This window comes from Rhinolophus ferrumequinum, chromosome 11 (assembly GCF_004115265.2).
Source record: "Rhinolophus ferrumequinum isolate MPI-CBG mRhiFer1 chromosome 11, mRhiFer1_v1.p, whole genome shotgun sequence".
NCBI lineage: Eukaryota > Metazoa > Chordata > Mammalia > Chiroptera > Rhinolophidae > Rhinolophus > Rhinolophus ferrumequinum.
Genome location: NC_046294.1, coordinates 21,221,001 through 21,230,550, shown reverse-complemented (window position 1 = coordinate 21,230,550; position 9,550 = coordinate 21,221,001). Strand labels below are relative to the sequence as shown.

At 39.5% G+C, this 9,550-nt stretch overlaps 1 pseudogene; it reads left to right on the top strand.

Moving 5' to 3' along the window:
- Nucleotides 1-531: 531 nt before the first annotated feature.
- On the top strand, nt 532-1,857 carry LOC117029657 (suppressor of SWI4 1 homolog; annotated as a pseudogene).
- The last annotated feature ends 7,693 nt before the right edge of the window (nt 1,858-9,550 follow it).

The following is a 9,550-nucleotide window of genomic DNA, read 5'->3' as shown; positions in this document are numbered from 1 at the left end:
AGGGAGGGAGAGAACTAGGAGAGATCCCAGTCTTCATTGTGCCATAGATGCATTTACAGTGAGGCCAGGAACAAACAGGTGGAAATGTTTCACCAGTACCAGATGTGCGTGACTGGGAAAAAGAGCTAGTCTGAAGCCATTTAAAATAGTGACCGAGAGAACAGGGGGAGGGGATGGAACCTCAACAGAGAAATTCTCAGTGGAATAAACTACCAAAGGCCAGGGTTTGGAGGAAGAGTGACAATCCAAAGAAAATACTTTTTCACATGCACTAAAGTGCCATCAGCTGTTTGGGATAGGGTGGGTGGGTGGGGTGTGTGTGGACTCTGAGTAACATGCAAAGGTGATCAGGAAGGAAAGTGTTTGCTCTCAAAGTCTGTCAAGTGAAGGGATTTCAGGCCTCCCAATAGCAATGCCTATTTAACCAGAATTTAATTTTACTCTTCCCTGTCTTTCCCAACATACCCCATCTTGTACCCCAGCCAGGAAACAAACAGATATCTCAGTTTTCTGAGATTTTAAAAGCCATATATGTGTATAACACAGTGGGTCACTAGTTCCTCTTGCCGGCATGGGAAATCAGTGTCTGCAACGGCCTCGGGGAGGAGAGGGCAGCTTGGGGCAGTCAACGCTGACCTGGTACCAGAAGCACGTGCGCAGGCGTCCAGGTGCAATTCCACGGGCTCCAGGCACATATTGCGCAGTCGCACTTGTTCATGTGGGGGTAGCGCAAGTCTCAGCGTCCCGCAGCTCTGCCTGGACTTGCAGTGGGTGTGGAGCTGCTCCCACGACCATCGGTTTGAAAGAGAAACTCTGAAGGACTGTGTGTCAGTGGCTGGGCCCCTGGTGGTCACAAACTTCCTCATCTTGAGCCAAACCGAGACCAAAATCTACTTTAAGCTCAAGGGCCTTCCAGGAGGCCCCACGAAGACCTTTCCGAGCAGCAGGTACACGCTGGTGCGTGCTGTGGGCTCCTCCCTGCGTGGACGCTAGCACCCATTCCTTCTGGTGCCCGACAGCTTCGGTCCCCAGGGCATGCACATGAAGCTCACGGCCGCCACATTCCAGAACGCGTCCCCTTCCAGCAGCTGCACGAGGTGAATGTGAACACCATTAAGTGCTGCCTTCTCATCAATCATATCCCTGACGCCCAGGAGCTGGATTCCTGCCCTTATGGATAGCATCAAAGTCATTCCTGTGGGCGCAAGTCGTGGGATGAAGAAGCTTCTGCAGAAGTTCCCCAACAGGTGCCCTGTGCCCGACACCGGGAGCTTCTGGCCACAGGCGGGGCTGTGAGAAAGCCAGGTAGAGCCTGGTGGGGAAAAAGATTGCTGAGCTGCGCCAGGTGGTTGCGGCCACTGCAACATTCGGGTCCAGCACAGCGTGGTGAGGCTTATAGAGACTGGGCCTCAGATAACCAGCAGCTCATCCAGGTCCAGGAGGCTGTTAGGGAGGGGGACGTCCTTTTCCACAGCGACCTGCACCAGACATTGGAGGAGCATCAGGCCACCCTGGCAGCCAAGAAGGAGAAGTTGCAGTTCCAGGCCCAGGGGCAGACCCAAGACATCAGTGCAAGTGGGAGCAGCCAGAGAGGAACCTGGTGGGCATGAAGAGGGCAAGAGCAGAGGCCATGGGGACAGTGATGCCTGGGAATCTGGGGGCCCTCCAGAAGCAGAAGGGGCCAGTCAGCTGCAGCAGCAGAAGGAGGAGGCCGAGGCCGAGTATTTCTGCCAGGTGATGGGTGATGATGAGCCTGACAAGGATGTGTTCCTGAAGGTTGCCAAGCTGAGACAACCCACCGCCTCACCCCCACCCCCAGGCTGGAAGCAGCCAATAAAGGAGTGGAGAACAGAATGAGGCCAGGAAAACAGGTGGTGAGCCAAGGCCTCCAAAGGCCACTTCTAAGAGCATTTTTACATGTTGGTGAGTTTTTTTGTTTTGTTTTGTTTTTTGGGGGAGGGAGCATGGGTGTCTTTCTATCTCAGTTTGGTGACAATGCACTTGCTAATGGGAGGTAAAATGACTTATAGAGTTAATTTATTTAACTTCTCCACAAACTCTATTCCCACCTCCAAAAAAGTTTGGTTAGATTTTAAAAGAGTTAAACAAAACTCTATTGTAATATAAATTCTGACAGAGTTCAGATGACGATTGCCTCCCATCTTCCTCCTTAAACAAAGTTCTTAAGAATGGTTGGAGGCCATCCTTAAGTGGGAAGAGAGGATGGTGAGACCAGGTGGAAACACAAAAGTAACCCCATCTAGGGTGGGACACAGAGATCAATCGTGGGTCCTAATGGCCCTCTATTCTCCCACTGAATTCTCCTGGAATGGGACCAATAAAAAAAGGCAACTTTCCAGGAGAGTCTATCTAACCATGGAACCCATAATTCTCGCTGTGGGTATTTCAGTTACTAACCATCACTAAATGGCTCCAAAAGTCAACTGGCTCTTAGAAGGATTTAAGGTCCCATAGCCAAGACTAGGATCTCTGCGAAATGGGATTGTTTCTTGCTCCCAGAGCACTTTATGGAAAGATTTTACTGTAGTTACCAAGTAAATATGAAATATGATAGAAAATTCAGGCTGCAAACAGTTAAACTGTATAATAAGGCAATTTATAAGGAAGGAGATAAATAGCTATGGGAAGACTGGGCCTGTAAAGCATTTCCAGAAAGCTGTGAGTAATTGTTTGTAGGGGTAGATTCCTGTTCTCTTATGAGAGTACTGTTATGTATAGAAATCCATGAGGCTCCCTTAGGGAGATAAATTATACTAAGTTTAATACTGAAACAGAAATAGAAAGATAGTCGTAAATCGGTGATGAATTTGTATAGAAAAATTTGACTTTATTTTCCTTTTCATTGTCATAGAAGTGTTTGTATGGTCTGTGAATATGTTATCCAATTAGAATAGAATTTTTGTTTTGTTTTATTTTATTTGCTTTGATTTTTAAGTGACCATTAAGAGATGTGGAAATTTTAATTTAGTCACTTGATTATGAACAGGAAATTGATTGCAATGCTATTTTTATTGGCCAATGTTGTGCCAAATCACCTAAGGTCTTATTCGATTATAATGCTACCTAAATCTATTGAGGAGTTGCTATTTATCATTCATTCATTTGTTAGACAAATATTTATTGAGAGCCTCCTATATGCCTGGCATTGTAGGTCCTGAGAACACAACAGTACAATATACAAAAGGCCTTCCTTCATGTTGTTTATATTCTAGAATGGTAACGGTCCCTATGAGGAGGTATCATTTGTGTTGAGTGAAGTGAGGGAATAAGTTATTTATCTGGGGGAGAAATACTTCACAAAAGTAAACAGGAAGAGCAAATACTGTAAAATGCAATATATTATCTGAATTTAAGGCACTTTAAGGTCAAGTTAATTCAATGATCAAGACGGATTTAATAGGAAGAAGGCCAGAAAGGCAGTGGGGAGCCAGATCGTATAGGGACTTGTAGGAGACCATTGAAATATTTTAGAGCAAGTGTGATATAATCTGCTTTTTTTTTTCATACATTGTCTGACAATCTATGCCTATTGATTGAGGTATTTAGACCATTCCCATTCAAAGTAATTATTGATACGCTTGGATTCATTTCTGTCATATGTAATTTGTTTTCTAGATATTTTGTGTAATTTAGTGTATCTTGATTCTTCCTTGACTGCATTCTTTTGTCATATATATATATATATATATATATATATGTATTTCCACTCCTCTGTTGATTGTTAAATGCATTTTTTTCTGAAAGCTTTGGTTGTTTTAAGGATTATACTATGCATATTAATTTATCACAAACTACTTCAGATTAATATTAACTCAATTTTGGTTAAATTATCAAACCTGTTTCAATATAATTTAATTCCTTCTCCCTTTCTTTTTGCTATTACTGTTATATATATTATATTTATATATATTATGAACCCAAACAATACCGTGATATATTTATCACATTATATGATGTTTTGTTTTCTATAAAAGCTAAGAAAAGAGAAAAATGTATTTATATAAATCTACATAAAATAGATTGATTTATACTATATATATAGTATATATATAAATATGTATATATATATATATATATAGTATTTATACATATAAATACTATATATATATAAATCAATCTATTGATTTATACTATATATACATAAATATATATATTTGCCACTTTCTATTTTTGATGTTAATTCGTTCCTGTGGATTTCAATTATAATCTGATATAATTTTTTGTCACCCTGAAGAACTTTCTTTAATATTTCTTGTAAGGAAGGTCTGCTAGCAACATTTTTAGATTTTATTTCACCTCTATTTTTGCAGTGTATAGGATTCTTTGTTGACCATTTGCATTTTTTTCACCACTTTGAATGTGCCATCCCACAGTCTTCTGACCTCCATTGTTTCTGAGGCGAAACAAAGATTATCAATGTTCCCTTCTGTGGGGACAGAGTCCCAGAGAGCAGTTTCCAGCCTCTCGGCCTCACGTGCAAAGATGTTGGCTGGGGTAGTAGATGTCTATCAGCTGTGACTGGTTGGGCATCAGCTGTAACCAGTTAGCCAATTAGCCACTGATATAACTTCCCTGGCTGTGTTGGTTGGTTGGCAAGCAGAGAACAGGCTGGTGGATTGAGGATCTTGTGGATCCTACTTCGTGTGTCTCGCCCAGCCGCCAGCGAGACTGGGGTGCAGGAAGACCCCTTTTGGGGTACGGGCGGACGTTTCCTTTTGTCTCCAACCCAGCTGCCAGCAAGAATATAGTGGTATGACTCCCTATCTGTGGCTCCGTTAATGTTCCTTTTTGGCCTCACCATATCCTGCATTCTTATGGGAGGAGTGGGACCACAGACCCTGCATGACACCTTCTATGTAATGAACTGTTTTCTCTTGTTGATTTCAAGATTTTGTCTTTGTCTTTCAATAGTTTGAATATAGTATATCTAAGTATGGATCTCTGTTTTTAGACCTACTTAGGTTTTGTTGAATTTCTAGGTTGTATAGATTATTGTTTTGATCAAATTTGGAAGTTTTTAGTCATTATTTCAAATATTTTGTCTGCTCCTTATTTTCTCTCTGGTTACATGAATGTGTATGATTGATGTTATACAGCTCTCTGTTTATATTCCTTCATTCTTTTTCCTTTTCTTTACTTCACACTGGATAATTCCTATTGATCTATCTTCAAGTCTGAATATGGGCAACCTTTTCCTGTTTCTTTGCTATTTATTCTTTTGTGGAAAACTGGATGTTTTAGATAATATATTGTAGCAACTCTGGATATAATATTTTTCTTTGAAGGTTGTTTCTCCTTTTTTTTTTGTTATTAGTGTGTGTCATGCAGTGTCTCTGGTCCTGCTCCCCTGCACCAGAATGCAGGATATAGTGAGCCCAAACAGGAACACCAATGGAGCCATAGATAGGGGAGTCATACCACTATATTCTCGATGGCGGCTGGTCAAGACACAAAAGCAAACATCCACTAGTACCTCAACAAGGGGTCTTTCTGCACCCCAGTCTCGCTGGTGGCTGGGCGAGACACAAGAAGTAGGATCAATAGGATCCGCAATGTAATCCCCTTGCTAAGCATGGTTGCTAGCTGCAGTCCGCCATCTGCTTCTCTGCCTACAAACCAACACCCTAGTGTAGGCACGACAGTTATGTTAGTGGCTAATGGCTAACTGGTTACAGCTGGTGGCCAACCAGTCACAGCTGATGGCCCTCTACTACCTGAGCCAGCACCTTTCCACGTGAGGTCAAGAGCCTGGAAACTGCTCTCTGGTACTGTCCCCACACTGTGTTTGATTCTGTGCTTAGTAACTTGCCTCAGCTAAATCTCTGTTCTATCTAGTATGTGACCATTCATGTTTCTGCTTCATTTATATATATGCTTGTTTTCATCTTCAGCTTCATTTCCTCGTGGTTTCCCATGTGCTGGAAGTTTAGCAGTCAGCCAGTAAATTAACTGATGTTTTGCTCAAACTCCGTAAGGCTTTCAACTACTGCCAGAAGGCTGTGAGTGGTAAGGGGATGCATTCCAGGTTCAGGCCATCATAAAGTCTGCCCCACTGGACCCTTTCAAGCCTCCTGTGCACATGTTAGCAGCTCAGACTTGACCAGGAGTGTGTGAATAGAAGGGCTCACTCTAGTTTCTTGTGCATATGTGATCAGTCTCAGTCAGGAATATGGTTGTCTCCTAACCACACAATACCACACGAGTAGACATGATATTTTAACCTCCCCAACTCACCTACCTCTGAAAAGTCACTTCCATTTATAGTTGCTGGGTGTGGATGTCACCTGTAACTCCAAATAAAGTTAAGTACCATTTGCCTGCTGCACAGAATCTGACAGTCCTCATGTCCTGCCCCATCCTGGCAGAACCACCATGCTGAGCTGGTGGGATGGGGAACAAGATGGGAGCACACTCGGGCCAGACTGCCATAGATCTCCACTGTTCTTACTCAGTACCCAACAAGTTTTAAACCATAACTACTTTTGAGATTGTTGTCTGCTTTTCATTGATTTTTAGAGCACTGAAATTACTTTTGTTGGTTTGTGTTTTGTTTTGTTTTTTTGTCTGGCATTTCATTTTTGGGGAGATGATTTGCCACTCTCCTCAATCAGCCATAGTGATAATTCATGCCACTATGTAACTTTACTAACCATTAAGCTTTAATTAAAAAAAAAAAATTGCCTGCAGACTGCATAACACAGTTTTCTGAAGTGGAGGAGCTCTCGACTAGAACATTTTGAAAGGGAAAGTTGCCTTCTCCCTCCATTTTTTGTTCAAATGCAATGCAAAACTTGTTTAAAATATCAAAAAGTCAAAACTTGTACCGCATACTGTGAATGCATAAATTCTGAGAAAATTGGCCTTCAAGAAGATTTTTAAAATTCATCTTACAGGAGGTATATTAACTCGAAAAGTTATTTATTGTTTTTGTTGGTTTGTTTTGTTTTCCCTTTTATCTCTTGCATGTCAGGAAAGGTGGTTCATGCCAGGCCAAACTGCATCTTCAGATGCTCAAAACTTTGCTTTCTTACCTCTCCATCAGGGCCTCAGAGAAGTTAACTGACATGCCAGATCTCACACAGTAATTTTTGGTGGAGCTGGGACATGAAACCATATCTTCAATCTGTAATAAAACGCTTTGGTGCTAAATTCGTTTTCTAAACTATCCTGTTGGGATAGGTTATATTCAAAATTAGCAATAGTGCCCTTTTAATATGCATTTCACTCTTTAATATGCATTTCATTATTAACAGCTACTGGTCCTATTATTCATATTAAGAATTATTTTTCTTTATGCTTATGAAATAATTTAAAAACTATTCTCAGCGAAGAGAGTTTATTCATATTCATTTTAAGCTTAATCACTTTCAAATTATGTAATAATTATCTGCAAATGACCAAAGAGAACCCACTATTCAAAAGGTCATAGAATTTCCATCAGTTGTAAGATAAAATATCAGACTATGAAGGTGCAACTGCAGTGTAATAGGCCATTCTAAATGCTGGGCACACAAGAATCAGTAGACCATTAATTTAGTTTTATCCACAAATGAAAGGAAGAAAATTAACAGATCATAATCTGCTGGTCAACCTCTGAAGTAAAGAAAATGTGGACTTTAGGTTACATGTGGCTCATTTAAAATGATCGAATACCAGGGATCGATATAAAAAGTAGACATTGGTATTTGAAAGTAATGGGGCATTTTTGTTATTTTTATTGTGAGCTTAGGTTTCTAGCTCTGCCCTCTACATACTTTAGAATGGACGGAGCTGTTTTTGTGGAAGAAAAATCAAAATAGGAGTTAGAAGATAGGGGAGCGGAGACTTCCAGATTGACCAATAACTAGCTCAGTCACTTCAGTGAAGTAGTCAAGTCTTTTTACTAAACTTGATTGGATTTTTTACCTGAAAAATGAAAAAGTTTCATATTTCATCAGTTCTGAGACTTACATTTTTTTTCTATCTTAACTTCTTTTAAATTGGAACGCAACTAACAATAAGTAGCACCTTGTAATTGCATGTGACGGCATGTTTTTGTCTTTATGTGTAGTTGTTCTTAAGATAATGATGCATCTTTTAGTTGCTGGTGTCATTGACTTAATCAGATCATCTCAAATCTTGTGGAGGAAATCTAGAAAAAGGTTAAAAGATGGATGCCATTTTAAGACATTCTCACAAATACTAAGAAATAGTAAATTTACTTTAGCTTTTTAAAAATACAACTAAATAAGTGCTTAAAAACAAAAGTGACCATAATGTTTGTTTAATAATGTCAGAAGGGTATTCCTGAAGTAAAACTGTGTTCTCCATTTCAAATGGGTACACAATCTATTGATGTGTGGTGTGCAAATAAAACTGAAAGACCTGAATCTAGGTATGTTTTGGGGGTGCTGATCTTCAAAGGCCAAGAAGAAATTCAGTGTCTAAGCAGAAAAAGCAATTTGCCAATGAAGAGGAAAACCTAAGCTAAGTTTTCTTTCACAACAGTATATAGTATCAGAACACTGTGTAGCAATGTACATTATCGTTTGAATGAAATTAAGTATCACAAAAAATGGATACGCAGCCTAATTATTTAAATAAAGCCAAGAGACAGGCATGCTCAAAAGGCAAGAATTCAGCAATGTTATCGCACCTATCTTTTTCTCTTGGAGGATGAAAAATCTTGATAATGAAATCTAACCCACAGGGGAACATGAGTTCATAATACAGAGCTTAGGACTGAGTATATGTGAAAGGGACTGGTAGTGAGCAGTTAGTCAATTTTAAATAAATTTAAAACAATGATTACAGAAGATAATATATTATGTTAGGAATACTGGTTAAAATTTCAATATAATTAAGAAAATTAGAAGGGGAATGGAGTTCTTCCTCATCTTTCATAGCACAGTCAGTTAATACAGTTCAAGCTTCATTAGACTTGTAAAGTGTAGTTAAAAACTTTCAACCTCAATATTTCTCATAGTTTTTAATTAAATTTTATATGGAGATATTTTAGTAATAGCTTTTACTGTTAAACACTTAAACTTAGTAACTATTTTAGTTTAGCTAAAAACCAACATTTTTGTTACATATATTAATTTTAACTACAATAGTCTCAGTATTTTATTTTTAAAAGTATGGAGAATATGAATCAGTGTTCATAACGTCATAAATAGCATTCTGTCTGTCTATTTATCTATCTACACTAATAGAATGATTCACAAGATCACAAAATATCTCAACATCCTGAATGAAGTGTGCTGAATGTTGGCAATTGATATTTCTCAGTGGCAGGATTTGGGATTATTTGATCCCTTCTTTTTGGTTCTTTTTTAAGAAAACTAAGAACTTATCTATTTATAGAGAAATAACAATAAAAATAAACACAAGTGTATGTATGCATAGCTAACTAAATCTGTGGGCCATCCTCTCATTCCACCAGACTTTTTGCAGTCTGCTCCTGCCTTGTGTGGCTATTCGCTTTTGAACTTGCTGATTGTTAGTGGCATTTTGCAGTTTATTCCTTCATCGGTGGTGAGGAGTCCCT